The sequence below is a fragment of the Castor canadensis genome, chromosome 6 (genome assembly GCF_047511655.1).
Source record: "Castor canadensis chromosome 6, mCasCan1.hap1v2, whole genome shotgun sequence".
Lineage (NCBI taxonomy): Eukaryota > Metazoa > Chordata > Mammalia > Rodentia > Castoridae > Castor > Castor canadensis.
The window spans coordinates 6,483,039-6,489,920 of record NC_133391.1 but is presented as its reverse complement, the minus strand read 5'-3'; the positions used below and the strand labels follow the sequence as shown (position 1 = coordinate 6,489,920).

At 40.3% G+C, this 6,882-nt stretch overlaps 1 pseudogene; it reads left to right on the top strand.

Annotated features, from left to right (window-relative positions):
• Positions 1-3,517: 3,517 nt before the first annotated feature.
• Positions 3,518-4,972, top strand: LOC141423842 (olfactory receptor 2AE1-like; annotated as a pseudogene).
• The last annotated feature ends 1,910 nt before the right edge of the window (positions 4,973-6,882 follow it).

Sequence of the window (6,882 nt, the reverse complement as noted above, 5' to 3'; positions counted from 1 at the left end):
TCCCATGGATGAGGCCAACTTCCACACTTGTTTGCTTTGAAATGAGCTTCTTGGTCATAGGCAATGCTACATGATACTATGATGGTGAATAAATCATATCATGAGTTTACAGATGATAATTTGGGTAGCAGTACTGCCAGAAAGGAAGGCAAATCCTTATCCAGAGTTAGTGTCTATTCTGGTAAGAAGCTACCAAATAGCTGGCTGATTACCCCAGGGAATGGTGCCATATTGGGGACCCAGTGTTGGTTTTGGCCATTGGCAGATTGGGCATTTGGCTTCATTTCAGTTAGCTTGATATTGGTGAGAGGAAGTCCATTTTGCAAAATCCATGCTTAATCTTTATCTTTTCTACCATGGCTGCTTTGTGTATGGGTTCATTGGGAAATGAGTGGAGTGACTGAGGAAAAGGGAGGCGATATGCAAAGAATGCGTTAGCACTATCCAAAGAATGCATGAGATCCTTTTTGATAGGATGATCAATTCTGTAAATAACAATGAGTATTTCTTCCTCATTTTCATGTGAATATTCTACCATATGTATCAATGAACTATTTTTATTCCAACATATAAAAGGGGATGTATGAACCAGTTAGAGGAAGAATGAAAGCCAATCAAAATCAAAATTAAGGACTTTGTATTGTCTTCTGAGGAAAAGGTTAGTGTGTATTTGGCTCTGTACTGGATATATTGTATTGGGTTATGCAGGTGGCTTTATTGCATTTATTTGTAGATTAAGCATGACTTTAGGAGATTTTTATGTGTGCCACATTGACAGGAGATGAACTCTGGTAGCTTTGAGATGTATTAACTTGCCCAAGATAAACTACAATTTCCCTGAATTGCCAATCTTTTTGCATTTCTGATTAAGGTGGGTCATACAGAAGATTCCTGGGAGATTTGATGGCAGCAGGGATGCAGATGTTTTTTTATTCAACAGGTTGTTGTTGATCTGTGGACTCATCTTAATGGCGTTTAGCCACACCTGGACCTGCAGCTGCTCTTTGTTCCCCAGATCCTCCTGTAGGTTCTTTGACTTCTGGGCCAGGTGTATGCATTCAGTTCTGTTAACAAGTAACTCATGGGGCTGGAGTGAAGCTCTAGTGATAGAGGGCTTGCTTGGAAAGTGCTGGGCTCTGAGTTCAATCTTCGGTTGCACCAAAAAGACGAAATAAAAATAGAAAAATGAAAACATGTAGAAGGGCCCTAGGTAACACCAACCAAGCCTTCTGTTTCAGTTGCCAAGACCATGGCAATGTGATCTAAGAACAGCTTACTGGCTCTCCCACTGTCTGCATCTCATCCCTGCACATTCCTCCTGGGGTTTTAATAACAAAACTCTAGGCCATGGATAGTGGCTCATGCCTATAATTCCTATCTATTGGGAGGCAGAGACTAGGAGGATTGCACTTTGAGGTCAGTCCATGCAAAAAGTCTGTAGGGGACCCCATCTCAACCAATAAAAAAAAACTGGAGTGTGGTGGCATGCAGCTGTCATCTCAGCTACCCAAGAAGCATAAACAGGAGGATTTCAGTCCAGGCTGACCAGGGCAAATATGTGATAACCTATTTGAAAACTAAAGCAAGAAGGACTAGGGGAGTGTCTCAAGTGGTAGAATGTCTGCAGTAACAAGTACAAGGCCCTGAGTTCAAACCCAGAATCACCAAAGAACATCATCATCAAAAACATCTGTAGGACAAGCATGTTCCAAAACTCCAGAGTGTAGTGATAGTGAAATTGCTTGTTATATTATAGGCTAATGGGAGTTAATAGATGTTTACATATGCTGTCATTGCTTATTTTCCTAAAACATTTGGGTGTTTTTTTTGTGTAGGAATAAATCTTCACAATTTGACACATATGGCTTGACTAGTCCACCAATTGGTGTCTTTGGCACTTGACTATTAGGAAGGGTGACCCCATACTATAAAATTAGAAGTATTGTAAGTCTTCAAAATGACTAAAATTTCATCCCATCTAGTTTCACGCCTGTTTTGTGTGTTTGTATAAGAAACAGTTCCATGTTTTACAACTGTTTCTTTCACTGTATGATTAATAATGTGGAATGAAAATGGGATGATAGGTCTGTTAAAATTCAGTAACATTGACAGAAAATGTTTTGGAAAATGGTTAGACAGACAGTGGAATGTGGTACTGTTTAACGTATTAAGAGCACTCATGTGTATATCTAATATTTTAAAATTTTCCTATTATGAGCAAGCTTAACCATTATTTGAATACATCTTCAAGTTAATATTTTAGAAGTGTCTTAAAAGATGGACCAGGTATTCATTTATTCATTTATATAGGTATTCAGAAGTATAATAAAAAGCATAAATGAGAATGGAGAAAATAAAGGGGCACTACTTTCTTTTTTTATGATTTTATTAACATATAATAGTTGTACAGGGTTTATACTGTGATATTTACATATGTGTTTAACATATATCTTAGTTGGATTTACTACTTCATTATTCTCCTTCTTCCCCCTTCCCCTCCTTCTTAGTACTATTTCAACAGGTTTCATTCTGTTATTTTCATATATGGATATAAAATACACCCATCATATTCACCCTCATTCCCCCTTTCCTTGTGCCCACTCCCTCCCATGGATACCTACTCCTAGAAAAGATTTATTTTTCCCTCTTGCCCTTCATTTTTAAAAATTAAGTGTACATTGGTAGTCCAAGGGATTTTTGCCTTGGTATTTCAGGTCTTTTTATCACATTAACCCCTCTCATCCATTAGTTGCTCGTTCTTTATCACAATGTTCCCCTAATATTCAACAGTTTACTGTACAGTGCATTATATTATATTCATGCATAGATGGTTTGTTTCAATATTTTTCATTCCCTCACATTTTCTTTCTTTCTTCCACCTCTCAGAGCAGAGAGCCCTAGTTTCTTCAAGATACCCAGAGCACCAATTCCAGAGGCAACAAGAACAGAGGTTTCAGTCAGGCTTTGTGTGGTTACACCTCATGCTGATGACTCCAACCTGCTTTTTCTGTCCTTATTTCTATCCATCTTCACATTTACTTTCAGTTCTACTGTCAGACATAAAATGACAGGCCTTATATAAACTTCACCAGCTTCTACAAGTGTGCAAGACCAAACTTCTGTAAAGAAATTCACTAGATTACATGCACATGTAGAAATATATTAGTGGTTTAGCTTCTGTGATTAGACACTGACTGCTAAAATCAGCCACAAAACAATTCATATGGACATAGATACAGGAAATGTATTTCTAAAGGAGAAGAGACTTAAAGTTTGGCACATAATAATTAACTTATTGTGGAACTTCAGAATGATCATGCTTATGAAGATACCTCTTTTTCAAAACAGGTATTTCAGTAATTGCAGCTGTCAAGTGGTTACAAATAGTAAATAAACTGTCTTCACAAATTCTGCCTTAGATCAAAAAGTGCTTATTGTGAGCTCTGCTTGACTGCAGCGTTTCCAATATCATCCTTCATTTCCACTCTCTTTCCCCCCAGGAAATGAGAAAGTGAATATGTGGAGGAGGAATCAAACCTCTCTGGCAGACTTCATCCTTGAAGGGCTCTTTGATGACTCCCTCACCCACCTTTTCCTTTTCCTCCTGATCATGGTGGTCTTCCTTATTGCAATGAGTGGCAACACCCTCACTATTCTCCTCATCTGTGCTGATCCCCAGCTTCATACACCAATGTACTTCCTGCTCAGCCAGCTTTCCCTCATGGATCTGATGCACATCTCCACAACCATCCCCAAGATGGCTGCCAACTACCTCTCTGGGAAGAAGTCCATTTCTTTTGTTGGCTGTGCAACTCAGCATTTTCTCTATCTGTCTCTGAACAGTGCTGAGAGTCTTATCCTAGTTCTCATGTCTTATGACCGCTATGTTGCCATCTGTCATCCACTATGCTATACTATGCTCATGAGCAGAAACTTAGGGCTGATGATGGCTGTCATGTCATGGTTGGGTGGATCCTTGAACTCTCTAATTCACATGATGATCTTTTTTTTTTTTTTTATGTTTTCTGACTCTGGAGATACTGTTTTTTCTACTATTCAATCCTATATTTCTTTCTTTTTTTTTTTCATTTTTCTTTTATTATTCATATGTGCATACAAGGCTTGGTTCATTTCTCCCCCCTGCCCCCACCCCCTCCCTTACCACCCACTCCACCCCCTCCCGCTACCCCCCTCAATACCCAGCAGAAACTATTTTGCCCTTATCTCTAATTTTGTTGTAGAGAGAGTATAAGCAATAATAGGAAGGAACAAGGGGTTTTGCTGGTTGAGATAAGGATAGCTATACAGGGCATTGACTCACATTGATTTCCTGTGCGTGGGTGTTACCTTCTAGGTTAATTCTTTTTGATCTAACCTTTTCTCTAGTTCCTGGTCCCCTTTTCCTATTGGCCTCAGTTGCTTTAAGGTGTCTGCTTTAGTTTCTCTGCATTAAGGGCAACAAATGCTAGCTAGTTTTTTAGGTGTCTTACCTATCCTCACCCCTCCCTTGTCACACAATGATCTTGATGCATTTTTCTTTTTGTGAGCCTCGAATAATCCACCACTTCTACTGTGAGTATCTAGCTGTGATGAAGTTAGTATGTGGTGACATCACTGTTTATGAGACCACAGTGTACATCTTCACCATCATACTTCTTCTCTTCCCCATCATCCTGGTGTCTACATCTTATGGCTTTATTCTCTACAGTGTCATTCAGATGCATTCAGCTGGGAGTAAGTGAAATGCCTTTGCCACTTGTAGCTCTCACCTCATTGTGGTTTCCCTTTGGTTTGGTGCTGGCCTCTTCTCCTATTTGAGGCCCAGATCCCAGCGCACTCCACTGCAAGACAAAGTTGGTTCTATGTTCTATAGCATCATCGCTCCACACTGAATCCTCTGATTTATACTCTTTGGAATAAGGATGTAGCTAAGGCTCTGAGGAGAGTGCTGAGGAGAGATATTATTACCTAATGACTGAAGCTTTAGTAACCATAATATGAAGTGAAATAGGATGAAATTCCTGAAATTGGTCTGGGTCATTTGTAAGATTTTTTCCAGACACCAGATCCCTGATGTTCTTTTACTATCCCACAACTGAAGTAGTTACTACACAATTTCAGTATACTAACTTAAACTCTGGTCTCCAAGCACGATGGAGTACATATCAGGAAGTCTTGATAAAATTAGGGAATTTTTTTTGTAATGTTGACAATTGAATTCTGGGTGTCATCCTTCCTAGGCATGTGCTCTATCACTTGAGCTATGCTCCCAGTACTTTTGCTTTTTTAGTTTAAGACAGGGTCTCATGCATTTGCCTAGGCTTGCCTTGCACTACGCTTTTCTTGCTACTACCTTCTGTGTAGCTAAATACAGGCATCCTCCACCATGCCCAGCCCTGGGAATAACTTAAAAAATCCCTTTAGTGGACATAAGATGACAGAATAGAGATACCCACCACACTTATGTGGTTCCATGGATCTGAAAAACATCTCAGGCACATGACTACAAGGAAAGATGGATGACTTAGAAAGGCAGGGGAGGATACTCATAAACAGTAAACAAAGCAGGTGAAGTCTCAAAAAAGATTTGAAAAGCTTGAAGTTTGGGCAGAAATGAACATGTAAATACATGGTCCAGGAAACTGTGGTTGGTCAAAAGATGAACACCACAAAAGAGACCAAATACTTTTCACTGGAGTAATAGTAAAGTTGCTGAGGCCATCTCAGAAGTCAACAAGATCCCTATCCCTCTCAAGTTCAATGATATTAAGGGGAAGTCTTGCTTCACAGACTTTTGCTTAGGTAGACAGCCGTAGATGATCTTTCTGGGATAGGGCACCTAGGGAATTCTCTCCCTGAGTTTAATTTCCTGTGTTCAGCCATGCAGGCTCTTGGAGGCAGCTGGAGCTAATGGTTGGATGGGCCCTGATGTTACAGTCAACCTGGTAGCAGAGCTTGGCAATATCTACATTGTACTGATGTTGCAAGCATGTAGAATGTAAGAGTTGTGGGGTCAGAGAGGCTTCCACTGAGAATTACAAGGAAGTAGTGGGAGGCTGGGCAGTTTGTGGAAAATATGGAGTCCCCACAAGCAGCACTTGAGGGATATTGTGTGAAGCTGGGAGAGTGTAGTTGAATCTACAGTGGAGAATCCAGGGAGTTAAAGATGCCAGGAACATGGAATACCTGGTGAAGAAAATCACAGGCAGTGAGTGGAGCCAACTCCAGACACTGACCTTGTGGGCTATAGCCAGGATGGCCATAGGGGTTGGCTGCTTAAGGTCTTTGTAGCTCACATGAAACCACCATGCACCCCAGATACCAGATATGGAGTGGCAGGGTTTGGGCCTTACCTGCTGGGTTTAGGCCTTACTTTGGTCTGATCTTTCCTTTCTCTACTATCCCTTCCATTTGTAATGAGAATGTTTACCTGTGCTCTTATTTCTTGGAATTATGTGTCTTTCTTTTTGATTTTTATAAGAGCTCACAGCTAAGAGAGAGAGTTTGTCTTCAGTCTTAGGGGAGACTTTGGAATTGAACATTTGAAAAATGTTTGTTGAACTTTTGAGGGTTTGGTGTCTCCTAGATCTGGACAAAATTGATTTTACATTGTGAAATGGACGTGAATCTGTGGTGTCAGGGGTGGAATGTTATAGTTTGGGTCTGAATGTCTGCAATGTCCCCCAAAGCTAATGTGTTGAAGTAATGTCCCTAGCTTGTGGGGCTTTTGAGAAGTGGGGTCTGGTTGAGTGAAGTAGGTCATTGGGGACACAACCTTGAATGGTACATTGTGATTCTGGTCCCATTGTATTTTCTCTCTGTGCTTCTTGACTGTCATGAGTTCAGCAGTTTTCCTTTGCCATGTGCTTCTGCCATGATATT